Genomic DNA, 13,729 nt, shown 5'->3' with positions numbered 1-13,729 from the left:
TCTGAAGACTCAGCTAGCCGGATGGGGGGGAGGCAGCAGGATTCACTTCTAATTTTACTGAAGTGGTAGTTGACAGGATTTATTTTATCACAGGTTGTTGGACAGAGGGCATCGGTTTCTTGCTCACTCTTAGCCAGAGGCCATTGTTAGTTTCTTGACACATGGTCCTCTTCATGGGCTAGCTCACAACATGGAAGGTGGCTTCTTTCAGAGTGAGCAAGTAAGAGAAGAAAAAATAAAGCCAAGATGAAAGATCCATTCTTTTGGTAATCTAATATCGGAAACAACACTCTTATATTTTCGTCCTATCCTGTTCTATGACAGAAGGTCATTGGGTGCACCCACTTTACACAAGGAAAGGCACGAATACCGGAAAGCAGGAGTCACTGGGGGCCGTTGTTGAGGCTGCCTACCAGATAGTGCATTAACTCATTTCTCAATCTAGCTGAGATGGCTATTGAAAATTGGCAGTATTTTTATTGGCTTACATGATCATTTAGTTTAAAGGTATAGTCCACATATGATTATTAAGCCCTGCCTGTGGTTATATAGTAACAGATAGCTCTTTAGTAATAAAGGCATCATTTCCATTCCCGGACAGCTGTGACTGAATAAAAATCTTTTTCTCCATAACTTCTCAAAGTGGCATTGGGAAACTAAGCTTATTAATGCATTTTGACATTTACAAGCAGATGTTTGAGACCACTGGTCAGGATGTGGAAGACATGTGCTGGAGGTTAGAAGGATATCGACTAAAGGATAATTGAGTTTGGCTCCCTTCTTTCTTTGAGGGAGTCATTTTTATTCAAATATTCATTGAGAGTGCAGTAGGAATTGGTCTAGGCACTGGAATACATGAAAATAAAATAATACAACCTTGTGCTGTCTTTTCAAGTGAGGGGAAGGGCAGGAAAGCAGAAATGTCAGGACCTAGAATCATATTGCAAACTGATAACGGACGGACAGGGTTACTGGAAAGAAATAGGTTGTGGTACCTGTTATATTGTTAAAATGGGATGCTTAGTGTCTCAGTGTTCCTGGAGCCATGAAGACAAATACAACACAATAAGTGCAGAGTACTCACTTATCAGAAAGAGGGGCCAGAGTACTTGGCTAGAACATGACAAGAAATGGTGAAACTGTTGCTGCCTGTGTTAGTGGTTACAAACCACTAGCATGAAAGGAGTCTTTAATAATAGAATTATTTGCAGAACTGTTGAAATGCTGTCTACATCCTCTCTGTTGCTGCTTCTCTCTCCTTACAACACGGGTTAGGAGAAAGATATTCACCTTAGGCTAAGGGAAAATCTCTAGGAGAGTTGAGAAGTTTGTATGTGTCCCCTGTCTTGGGGAGGCTGAAGAGTGCAGTGGGAGGCACGTCCAGATCTGCCAGAGGCAGAGGGAAGAGGAGGAGACAGGCTGCATTGTGTTGGAGATGACTTCTACTAGGGTGAAGCAAATGTCTGTCTTTTCTGGCCCCCACAGAGGGATCCTCCAAGAAGACTGCAGGGAGGAGTAGGTGACAAACGAAGTGTCAGAAGCCTGGGGGCTGAGAGAGAAGCAGAAATCAGTTAATGGAGGGAGCAGTACCGACTCACCCAAAATGCAATTGGAGCTTCCCAGTAGGAGGATCTCTGAAATCCACCCAGCGCTTGAGAAAGAAAGGTTCAGACTTGAGGGTGTGCCAGACCCGGAAAACACCCTCACAAATCTTGGCAGCACTAGTTCCCTAAAATTGTACCTAATCTCCTTTGATCCTCTCACTTCTTGGTTTGACCCTGGATAAATTAGAACCTAAGGTGGTGAATGGAGGAGGGAGCAGATGGAAAAGGATATTGGGGAAAGAGAAGGTGCTCACCTGTCTCCAACAGAATCTTTCAAGCTAGAAGGAGCCTCAAGCCTGAGGAAAGGAGGAGCTTTCACTGTAGATTCAGTTATGATGCTGGGTGATCACTTGTTGGAGGAGTAAGAGGGTATTCTTTCCAGGGTATGCTGCAGGCATGCTAGTTATGAATGATGGATTGGATGAAGCACATTGTACATAGGCAAAGAGACGTGACCAGGAAAATTTAACAAGAGGGAGGGAGATTTAGGCTGAGACTTTAACTCCAGCGTCAGGTTGGCTTGGATTTGACCTTCAGGTCTTCCACTCACCACCTCCTGCACATTCCTGGACAAATTACTAAATCTCTTGGATACTAAGTTTTTTCTTATACAAAAAGGAAATAATAACAGACTTACGTCACGGAGCTGGGATATGGATTAAGTTTGAGACCAGCTGTGAAGTACTAGGTACAGAGGAAGGCAAAATGAATTTTTGTTGTTGTTGATGCTGCTGTTGCTGTTAAATAACTAATGTTTGAAACTGCTCTGTAATGAAGGTTACACAAAACAGCAGCTAACGCCTAGTGGAGGCTATGTTTTGTCTCAAATATTAGCAAATGTATTAGTCCATTTCTGTTGCTTATAACAAAATAGTTGGAACTCGGTGTTTTGTGAGAAAACAAAATTTATTGCTTACAGAGACTGGGAAGTCTAAAGTCCAGGGAACTCATCTGGTGAGGGCTCTGTCCTGGTAGTGGCTACAATGATTCAAGGTATCACTCTTCAAAATTGCCAAACAAAGAGAGACTAACCTCTCATGTGCTCTTCTTTCAAAGTCCTCAGAACCACACCCCTGACAACCATTTTTAATCCATTCATTACAGCATGGTCCTACAGTCCAATCACCTCTTCAAGGCTCTACCTTTCAATTACCATAATAGGATTTCCCACCATCAACAGTTACAGTGGGGATTAAGTTTCTAATATATTAACTTTGGGGACACAATTCAATCAATACACAGCAGAGAATCAATGTTTTTGAAACAGTAGTTTCTGTACCATTTGTTGCTTTCTCTAAAACATTATGTTTTGCTTTCCTGAAAAATACACTGTCTAAAGAAAACTTAGTACAAAAATTTCATGTTGCATGTTTCACAAGTCAAAGGTGTGTGGCATAATGAAATCTATAAAATTAAAAATAAATCAGTTCTTAAAGGATCAAATAGTTCTAGCACACAAAAGCTACACCGATGACAGGATTTGGATGATTTTCAAAAAATATATACATTTGCCAACAAATCATTTAGAATCTTAGCATTGGGGAAATACATATTGATCAATGTAATTTCTTGCTTAATAGTTGTTACAACAAAAATAAAATAATTTTAAATAAAATAATTTTAAATTAAAATTAAATTAAATTTAAATTAAAAATAAAATAATTTTAAATTAAAAATAATTAAAAAAATCCTTGTTCCCCAAATCTTAATAATTACTATTTGTTCTAATACCCTAACTCCTTCGTTTGTATTTTTCAGACTTCAAATCACATAAAAGTATATTTTTGGTTAATATTATATAAAAAATGTCTTTGTTTCAATAATGCTTTCACAATCGTCATTTTAAAATTATGAAAACATTAAAACCTTTTAAAGATAATGTGTGAAACTAGAACAAATAGGAAAAAAACCCTCTTAATTCCATCATCTTAAAACAACCATTATAAACACTTGATATTTTTCTTTTGACCAAATCCAATCTTGTCCTCCATGTATATGTGTACTTAAAAAATCATAGTTATTTTCCTGGCAATAGATATACTATAGTTTGCTGTTTTTTCCACTTGGTATTATGCAGATTTTTGTCTATAAAATAAGTGTACCGATTTGTTTCCTAGAAGTGCAGTGACTTTATCTTACTGTCACTAGAATTGACTTTTAGGCCCAGAGTTTTGACTATTCTGAATTATGTTGGCAAAATATAATATTGTATTTTTTTTATTTTTATTTTTTGTCTCTTTTGTGACCAGCCGCACCGCACTCAGCCAGTGAGCGCATCGGCCATCCCTATATAGGATCTGAACCCGTGGCGGGAGCGCCGCTGCGCTCCCAGCGCCGCACTCTCCCGAGTGCGCCACAGGGTCGGCCCAAAATATAATATTGTATTACTCTCACTTTTATTTATAGGATTATTAGTGATACTAAATATTTCACAGAAAATTGTTTTAACCTAAATTTCTTATTTTGTATCAATGTTTTTGCCCATCTACATATGGGAAATTTAGATATTTCTCATCTTTTTTTGTGAAGTTTTTAGAGGATAACCTACTGGTAACCTTTTAAATATAAATTTTCCTCCATAGTTAATTTTTTTGGTTGTTATTCCAATAATAAAATTTTCTGAAATATTTATACTAGGAACATTTTTGAACTAACATATATATATATATATATACACATATATTTATTCTCTTTTTGAACTATGTGTATATATATATGTATATATATATATATATTTTTATTCTCTTCTATTGCCCTCATCTCCTAACAATAAAGACTGGTTAAATTATTATTGCAATGAGTGTCAATGATTTTCTACAATTCTGCTTAATTTAATTAATAATATTCATTATTTTTAAAGTGTGCTACCTTAATTTATAGATTTATAGAAATCATTTGTGAGATTTCTCTAGATGAATCTCATGTATAGGACATAGTAGCACTATCATTGCTGGGCTAGATGGTTTCCATCTAAATTTGAAATTTTTATGGCATTTCAAGTCCATTTTTAACTTAAAGAGAATGAGAAATTGCAAGGAAATCAAATTCATGATGTGCCTGAGGCAGAGATGGTGCTAAATTCAGCTGGTCCTATTATTCGTGGTAGACAAAGCTAAAAATTGAAGTAGCATTCTTTAAATAGTATATTAAATGTATCTGGAGAAAAAAGAGTTCATTTAATGGGGGAAATGTTTTCCTATTTTAGGCTTTCTATTAAAGTCATTATGAAATTAAAATAACTTGAATTAAAATTACTTTATTTTGCCTTCAGGTTTGAGGGAAAACATTACATGTGTTTTATTTCTAACAAACTATTGTGGGTATGGATAGTAAAATTTAGTGTGTAAATTTCCATAGTTTAAAAGGAAACATTAATATTTTAAAACTATTTCTTTAAGTGAATTTCTTAAATGTGGATTTAAGTTAACTAATGCAATCAATCAAGTAGAAAAACCACAATATTTCATTGTTAACCCAAAGTCTTAGAATATTTGGGTCATCTAGAAAACGACATCTTACAAGTTAATGGTTGGTTAAGTATATAAAGAACTGTGTACAAATGATTGGAATATGCCAATAAATGAATTCACATGCATTCCCAGTTTCCTCTTTATTAAACATAAAGGCAGAAATACAGTGTACTTTAGAGGTGATCAGTTTATTTCTTTCTATGGTGATGAGTTCACTGTCACAGACCTGGGAGTTCTAGTCTTGCATGCTACCCACCACCTGTGCCCATGTGTTTACAAATCGTGTATTTCACCACACAGTCCTCTGTGCCGCTGAACTCTGCAACGCACGGACTACAAATATACAATTCAATTTTCAGGCCCACTCTTAATTCTTATATGTATTAAGCCCAGTGCACTATTTATCAGTGAATTCCTGGGGCACTGTGACCACTAGACCTCCCCATGGGCTTCTTACCGATACTCCTATTTCTTCCTCAGAAGCCCAGTTTAATTGAACACAGTTGGCCTGAAGGTCTGAGACTTTGAATCCCATCAGCAATCTTTCTTTACCATGTAATCCACATGCAGTATGATTTAAGCCACCTTATAAGTTTTGTCTACTTAAGTATGTTATCCCCCACAGATTTCATTTTCTTCTAATAGAGAAGTTGCTCTTTTGCTCCTCAATTACATGTATAGATAAGATGTGATTTAGCTTCCTGGGGCAGTATTACTTCTCTTTTTGAGAAAAGACATCCGCAGTCGATCCACTGTATACCTGAAGCTGTAAAATATTATGGTATCCGTGAAAAGAAATGTGTTACAGGAGCAAAGCCTCCAAAGTTACTGCTTATTCTTGAATCTTTAAAAACGGAGGGATATTTTCATTGCAATATTGAAATATTATTTATTAATTTCCACATTTGTCAATTTTTATTGAACTTGTATCAAGCAATGTGCAAGGCAGAGGAAATACAAAAATGATGGCTGGATATCTGTTCTAAGGAAACTCAAAATCTACTGATCTTGTTAATGGTTGTTCCTTCAACATTTGTTTTATTTCCAAAATAATCAGGTTAAATCAATCATGATGCATTGCATCATTTTATAGTGTGACATATATCAATAATGAACAAAAAAATGGCTATCTACTGGACTCATTTTATTCATTCATTCACTATTTAACAGATATTTTTTTGAGCACCTACTGGGTGCTAGTGGGAAAGAAATACAATACAATTTTAACAAATATGTAATGTACACTTAGAAAGCATGGCAAACCTAGCTGTGTGCCAATCAGATCTTCCTTCAAAAGAAAACTTGTTGCATAGAGTGCAGTGAGCTGACAGTCTCCAGGAACAGTGCCCTTGGAATCTGCATCAGCTCTGGAGCCACAGATGGACAGCTCTAGCCAATGACTGGGCAGTCCTGGGGAATAGGGTATACCCATTTCTGCCCAGCACAGGACTCCTTTAACAAACTGTCTTTGCCCTGGAGCTCTCTGTTGACTGGTTGAGAACTTTTCTGAGTTACACTTCAATCTGCAGCTGCTGCTCAATCCTCCTTCATTCTCCCTCTCCTGTTACAGGTGTCAGACCTGCACTACAGTCTAAAGGCTTCCCCTACGTAGTCCTGCTCCCTCTCCTTTACCATTCACAGCCAATTACCTCAGTTAATTCCTTGCGCTTCTAACTCTGTATTGAGGCCTACTTCCTGGAAGACCTGAACTGACACAGAAGATGGTAAGTACAATTAAAAAAAAAAATGGCAACATGGGGGTGAGGTGGTTTGCATTGCGGGAAAGAAAAAAGCAACTTCAAAGCATGATAAAAATGGTCTCCCTGAGAAGCCAACTTTTCAACAAAGCCATAAAGAAAAAAGGAATGATCTATGTGGATATGGAGGCAGAGAGAACTGCCAGTGAAATGGCCCTTAGATGAGAAGGAGTTGTGTAAGTCTCCTCTCGCAGAGGGATGTAATACTACCCTGAGATGGGGTGCGAGGCCCACACGCAGGCTCAGGGTGATGGAGATGGGCAGAGAGCTGTTGCCATATCACTGAGGAAGCTTGATGGAAGAAGGATGATTTCACGAGTCCTGCAATGATATGGAAGCCCCAGTTCTCAAGATGTGGAGTGAGGGACGATGTTCCCATCCACCACGCAGCACTTTAATGAAGTCATGATTGGAAGAAAGGAACACATATGTTTTTTTAAGATGAACAATTATGCTAAGGGGAGTCAAAGTCAGTATAAAATTCCCTTGTGGTTGTCAAGCACTTCTGAGGATAAATGCTAAAAAATATAATAATTGTAAATAATTAGAATGGAATGCATTATTAAAATAGCACACACATATATTTTAGATTTACTTTGATTCTTTTGTTTATCCCTTATAGATACTATTGTGTATTTTTTAAAAAAAAATGTTTTGGAGCTTTCCTGTTTTATCTCATTGTTAAAAAATTAAAAATGCAAAACCAAACCACTAGATTACTTTGTGGCTCAGGATTAGTAGACTCTGTTGCAAATTATTCCTCAATCTCTGAAAAATCAGTTAAAATACCCTCTTAAGAAGGAGATAAAAAATAAAAATGTCATGCTTTCTTCTAGTTTTAAATAGAAAACCAAATGATGTAGAGGAAATATACAGCTAGAAAGTGGAAAGTCTGGTAAGATATATGATGTTAAACAATTCCCAAAGGTTATGTTTGCCATCTATCTATATAATAGTGAAAAGATATTTGGCTGGGAATGAAAAGTCACCAAATGAAGAGTGCTAACAGTATAAAGAGGAGACCAGTATATACGTATGTACAAGAGGCAGAGTAGATGGTACACATATTTGAAATGAGGTGGGTTTGTAATGAAGAGTTGGTTAATATATCATAAATACTGTAATTACTAAAATGAAATCCAAGACTGAGGCTGAAGGAGGAAGTCTAATAAATCTTAAACCTTAAAATATTTAAAGATGAACTAGAGTACACATGTCCTCAGCAAACTTTTCAATTCTGCAAATTCTTTCTTGAAGGGTAACCTGTCAAAACATGTTCCAAAGGTCAAACAATAAACCTCCTTCCTCAATTTCTGGTTTGATCAGAAAATATTAATTTTTACCCTCTGGACATCCAGTTTTAGTCAGAGCATGGCCCTTTAACACACTATTTTTCAGGGACCTTAGTAATGAAACATGGCAAGAGCAATGGATCTGTACCAGATAGAGGCACTGCCAAACCCCTGAAGCTTTGCTTGCCTCTATGTCAAGACAGGAAGGCAGAGGAACAGATGCCAGAAACAATCAAACAGTTCTCAGAGCAGGAAAAAGAAACGCTGAAGTAAAAATGTATCTTGCCAGAACAGATAATCAAGAAATTAAAACATCTGATGGTAAAATGCTATGTCCAGATGGCATTTATCTCTGGCTTCTCAAAGAAAAGAAATGGACAGAAAAAATACAGTTCCCAGAAGTAACTTAATTCCCTGTGAAACCTCGGAATATACGGCAGTAGGGAAACTAAACATTTTTTGAATTATTATTTAGAAAGGAATAGTAGTTATTATAGATGTCTGAGTAAACATTGAAAATAATATTGCACATATTCACTAATTATTGCTATCAGCTTATGGTAATCATAAAAATTTTAATGAGTAGTTTAAGTTGCAGGAAACCAATAATTAATATGGTTATTTATTAGTGCTTTTTACCAAGGATTTCTCCTCCTGGCATCCCTTGAAGTTAGGTGTGGCCACCGTGACTTACTTTGGCTATTGAAATAGGGTGGAAGTGATGGGTATCACTTGCAGATGGAAGATGATTCTGTATTCCCATTTTTTCAGTCTTGGCAACTATGGAAGCACTGAGATGAGTGTAGGATCCTGAGTAAGGACCATGCACAGTACAGTAAGCCATAGCAAAACTGTTATGGTTCTAAGCCACTGACTTTGGGGTTGTTTATTGGTAAGCATAACCTAGTATGGAAGTAAATATTTAGTGATAAAGTTCGGGAATTCATAGGATAGTAACTGATAGTAATCTAAATATATAGACTATATCATCTAATAAAGATTAGAGAATATAATTTTTTTCCCCTGGAAATATTAGCATGCAGATATGATCCTCTTTCAGGGCCAAACAATTCTCTGGGAACTTGAACATCACATGCACTAACCGAGATTGAAAAGCAGTTGAGCACGTTGTGGGTGTTCTCGGTGCCCACAGCGCAGGTGAAGTGAGGGCAGCCGAGGTGGCGCCATCTGCACCAGCAGGGCTGATTCTCAGAAGCTCATCTCCAGTGAAGTACTTGGCTGTGTCACACGTGGGTCCTCTCTGGACTCGGGAGTCGCACCTGCAGTAGAGTGGCGAGCGAACTCGGGCAAGTAGTCCTCAGTCTTCCCAGCCAGGTCTTTCTCAGTGAGCAGATCTTGCTTGTTGAGAACAGAATCATGGAAATGGCAGGCAGCTGTCTGTTATTCCAGATGCTCTTGGAGAGGTTCAGAGCCTCCTGCAGGTGCTTGGTCTGTTTGTCCTCCCAAGTGACTATGTTGTAGCTGCTGCTGGCCACCATGAAGATAATGGCAGGTCCATCACTGAAGCACCAGGTCCACTGGCGGTGTTCATGCGCTGACCGTAGGAAGTTAGTTCTGGTCAAGATGGTGGAATAGATGGGCCCCAGCGTCACTCTCTCCTACAAATCAACCAATTCACACCTATAAAAATGCAACATCAGCCAAGCTGGGGCCCTCAGAGCTCAGGGGAAGAGGAAGAGAGACCTATGGAGTTCATGAAGGCAGGAGAAACCACAATGAGAGAAAGAAAAAACTGCTCTGAGTGTTTTGTGCTACTGCCACTTTAAGGCTGGAGCGGCTGAGCACATGAAGCAGGAGCCTGTAGAAGCTGCAGCTGTGCCCTTCAGATGGAGGTGCTTGGAGGCAGCAGGAGAGAAAAGGGCCTTGGAGTCCACCAGGACAGCAAGAGCACGAGTAGGGTTCCTGTGGACCCACAGGAGCGAGGAGCCAGAACAACTGAAAAAAGGGAGCCATTCAGAGGCCAGTGAGACATCACAAGGGATCTGCACAGGTCCTATCCAATGGGAAGTGTTTGGAGCACAGGCAGTGGGGGAGACAGGCCAACCTGGAGAACACTGGGACACAGCAAGGACAGCCAATCCCCTCCCAATCAGTGCAGGACCACTCAGAGGAGACTGGTTGGGAATGCAGAATTGCATTGGCTGCAGTTTGATGAAAAAACTCCAGCCCAGATGACAGTTTCTACACAACATAGATCCGCCCCGTCTCTGGAGAGCTGGAAGTACCTATAAGGTCAACCATTAAAACTTGAGCTGCACAAAAAGTCTTCCCTAGGGAAACAGCAGCGAAGTAGCAATTTAACTTAACCACAGAGCTCAAGTACTGGTTCCCAAAGGAAGTTCCCCTGTTTTAGAAGTAAGCAAAGGACAAAAAATTAGTTCTGGCCCAGGCACGCCACCAGCACCTTCAGGCCTGCCTGGGAAGCTGAGGCTTGGAGCCAGGGACTGGACCCCCCTCCCACATCCAGGCACACACACCAGTGCTTTGGGGTCTGCCTGGGGACCAGAGGCAGGGAGAAGGGGACGAGACCCCCATCCCACAACCTGGCACACCACCAGCACCAAGGAGCATGCCAAAATCATCAGTGGGTGGCCCACCACAGCCACCACAATAACCATGGCTGCTGCAAAAGCAGCTAGATGCCACAACCACCACATGATGGTCCTCCACCCACTGGAGTGCATTGACACAAGGAGAGTCACCAGCAGAGATAAAGAAAAGAAGAGGATGCCTCTTTCCACAAAGTCCATTTCAGAGTGACAAGAGAAGCATCTGCTCAGTAATAATATTGGTGGACCTGATCACACCTCTCAGCATTGGACAGATTATCTAAGCAACAAATTAACAGAGTAGCCATTGTTCTTTCAGAAGGAGAGAAGAAATCTAGGGAAATTGGGGGGGGGGAGTGGGGGATGGAGAGAGATTGGACAAAGGGCATAAATAATAATTATAATTTGTAACAATATATACGCTAGTAATATTGATTTGATCAACATATCTCAGTGTTGAACTCCCAAAATATGTATAATCAATTTTGATTCAATAAATAAAGTAAATTTAAAAAACCCCCTAGAAAATAAAGCAAAACAAAACATGTGGAAATTGACTTTGTCCACCTGGAACTTGGACTCAAAGATTCCAGAGGTCAGGACTCGGCAGCGAAGCAGGTCCTGGTCACTGGGCACATAATTGGCCTGCTTGATGACATCAGTCTTGTCCAGGAAGTCCGGGGCACAGTCAATCAGCTGGTATTCTACTCATTGGAGCACTCTAGCAGGCACACTCTCCTACATCCTCCAACACGGAATTGTCAAGTGCACATTAAACATTAATCAAGATCAACAATGTGCTGAATCCTAAAATAATTATCAAAATTTATAAAGACTCAAACCATATAAAGTGCATTAGCTTTTTACTGCCGTGTAACAGTTTGCCACAAACTTAGAGTCTTAATACAATACAAATTCATTATCCTACAGTTTATGTGGGTCAGGAGTCTGGGCATGGGTTAGCTTAGTTCTCTGCTTAAGGTTTTCTCAGCCTGAAATCTAGAGTTTTGATCTCATTTGAGGCTTCCAGTCCTCTTTCAAGCACAGCATTGTTGGCAAAATTCAATTTCTTGAGGTTTTATGACCGAGTCCCTTATCTTTTAGAAACGTTCCACTTTTCTCTGTTATGTGATGCTCTCCAAAATATGACAATTTGCTTCCTCACGGCCGATGGAAAAGTGTTTCTCCTTCTTCAAATTTCTCTGCTTTCCTCTGTCCCTGTCACCTAGTCCCTCTTTTAGAGGGCTCATGTAATTAGGTCTGATTCACCCAGAATAAATTTTCCCTTGATTAACTTAAAATCAACTAATTAGGGACCTTAATTAGGCTAATCTGCAATTTACCTTCACCTGCAGGGATCTGCAAATTTCTTTCACCTGTGCCATATAACAGCCTAATGATTGAACTGATGTTCCATCATACTCACAGGTCTTACACTCAAGGAAAGGAGATTATGCAGTGCATGAACACTGAGGATTGGAATTGTGGGGGACATCTTTCTGTCTATCACATAAAGTGTGTTTTCTTACCATAATAAAATTTAATAAATTCAATAAGAAAAGGATATTTGGGAATCTGCACAATGTTTAGAAATTAAAAGATACACTTGACAATAACCCATGGGTCAAGGAAGAAATCATAGAGAAAATAAGAAAATATGTAAATTAATATGAAAATACAATATGTTAAAAATTTATGGAGTGCTGTTAAACCAGTACTTAACAAGAAAGTCATAACATTAATCTCATATATTAGATTAAGGCCACAAATCAATGATCAAATCTTCCATCTTAATCTTCATTTCAAGCTAGAAAATTTTTCCATTATCTTCATTTCAACCAAGAAACTGAAGAAAAATTTAAACCCAATTCACGCAGAAGGAAAAAATAATAACAGAAGAAATTAATAAAATAGAAGAAAGAAAAATAATAAAGCAACCAAAAATGTAAATCTAAAAATCTAGCATCTTTTAAGGAAAAATATCAATAAAATTGATAAACCTATAACCAGGCTGATCAAGACAAAAGAGAGAAGACACAAATCACCCATATCAAGAATGAGAGAAAGGACATCACTAGAGACCCTGCAGACATTAAAATGATAATAAGGAAATATTACAAATTTATGGCAGTAAACTCAGAAACTAGATGAAATAAATTTCTTGAAATATATCTGCTAAAGCTCACTCAAGAAGAAATAGATAGCATGAATAGCCCACTAACTCTTAAGTAAATAGAATTTACAGTTAAAAATTTTACCCCAAACTCACTCCAGATCCAGATGATGTCAATGACAAATTTGACTAAATATTAAAGAAGGAATAAAACAAATTCTACACAAATTCTTCAAGAGAACAGAAGAAACGTAAACACTTTAAAATTCTTTTTCTGAGGCCAGTCTTACTTTGATGTTTTTTAAAAAGACAGATATTGCAAGAAATGCAAACTACAGTCAATATCCTTCATGAACATAGATAAAAATTCCTTAAGAAATTCAAACAAATTGAATCCAGTAGTATTTAAAAAGAAAAAATGTATTATGACCAAATATGGTTTATCTTTGGAATGCAAGGTAGTTTTCAGATTTAAAAATTAATGACTTCAAATTAACATATCAACAGACTTAAAAGAAAAAAAATTATTATTTATATATTTGAAGAAAAATATTTTACAAAACTCAACATCTACTCCTGATTAAAAAAAACCAAAATAAAAAACAACAACAACGAAAACCCTCAGCTAACCAAAGGACCTACAAAATCCTGTAAGATCTTGGCTATTGCCTTCTTACTCCATTTATCTAAACTCTTTCACATGCTCACTTGTATGTTTCCACCTCTTAACTTTGCATTAGCTGTTTCCTTTGCCTGGAATGTTTTTCCATCAGATACCTATGTGGCTCATTCCATCTTTTCCTTCTTATTTTTGTCCAAATGTTTTGTTCTTGGTGAACATTTTCATAGTCATACTTTTGTAAAAATTCCAACCACTCCCTCTGATCTTTCTCCTTTTTTTTTTTTGAATCACACTTAAGTCC

The 13,729-nt window shown here is 38.0% G+C and overlaps 2 pseudogenes; both read right to left on the bottom strand.

The window, feature by feature from the left end:
- LOC134363791 (low molecular weight phosphotyrosine protein phosphatase-like) overlaps nucleotides 1–8,967 on the bottom strand; it is a 171,171-nt pseudogene extending 162,204 nt beyond the window's left edge.
- Nucleotides 8,968–9,109: 142 nt separating this feature from the next.
- LOC134363750 (guanine nucleotide-binding protein G(s) subunit alpha-like) lies at nucleotides 9,110–11,943 on the bottom strand (annotated as a pseudogene).
- Nucleotides 11,944–13,729: the final 1,786 nt, after the last annotated feature.

This window comes from Cynocephalus volans, chromosome 1 (genome assembly GCF_027409185.1).
Source record: "Cynocephalus volans isolate mCynVol1 chromosome 1, mCynVol1.pri, whole genome shotgun sequence".
NCBI lineage: Eukaryota > Metazoa > Chordata > Mammalia > Dermoptera > Cynocephalidae > Cynocephalus > Cynocephalus volans.
Note: the sequence above shows the minus strand (reverse complement) of the source record. Positions and strands in the feature narration are given on the sequence as shown.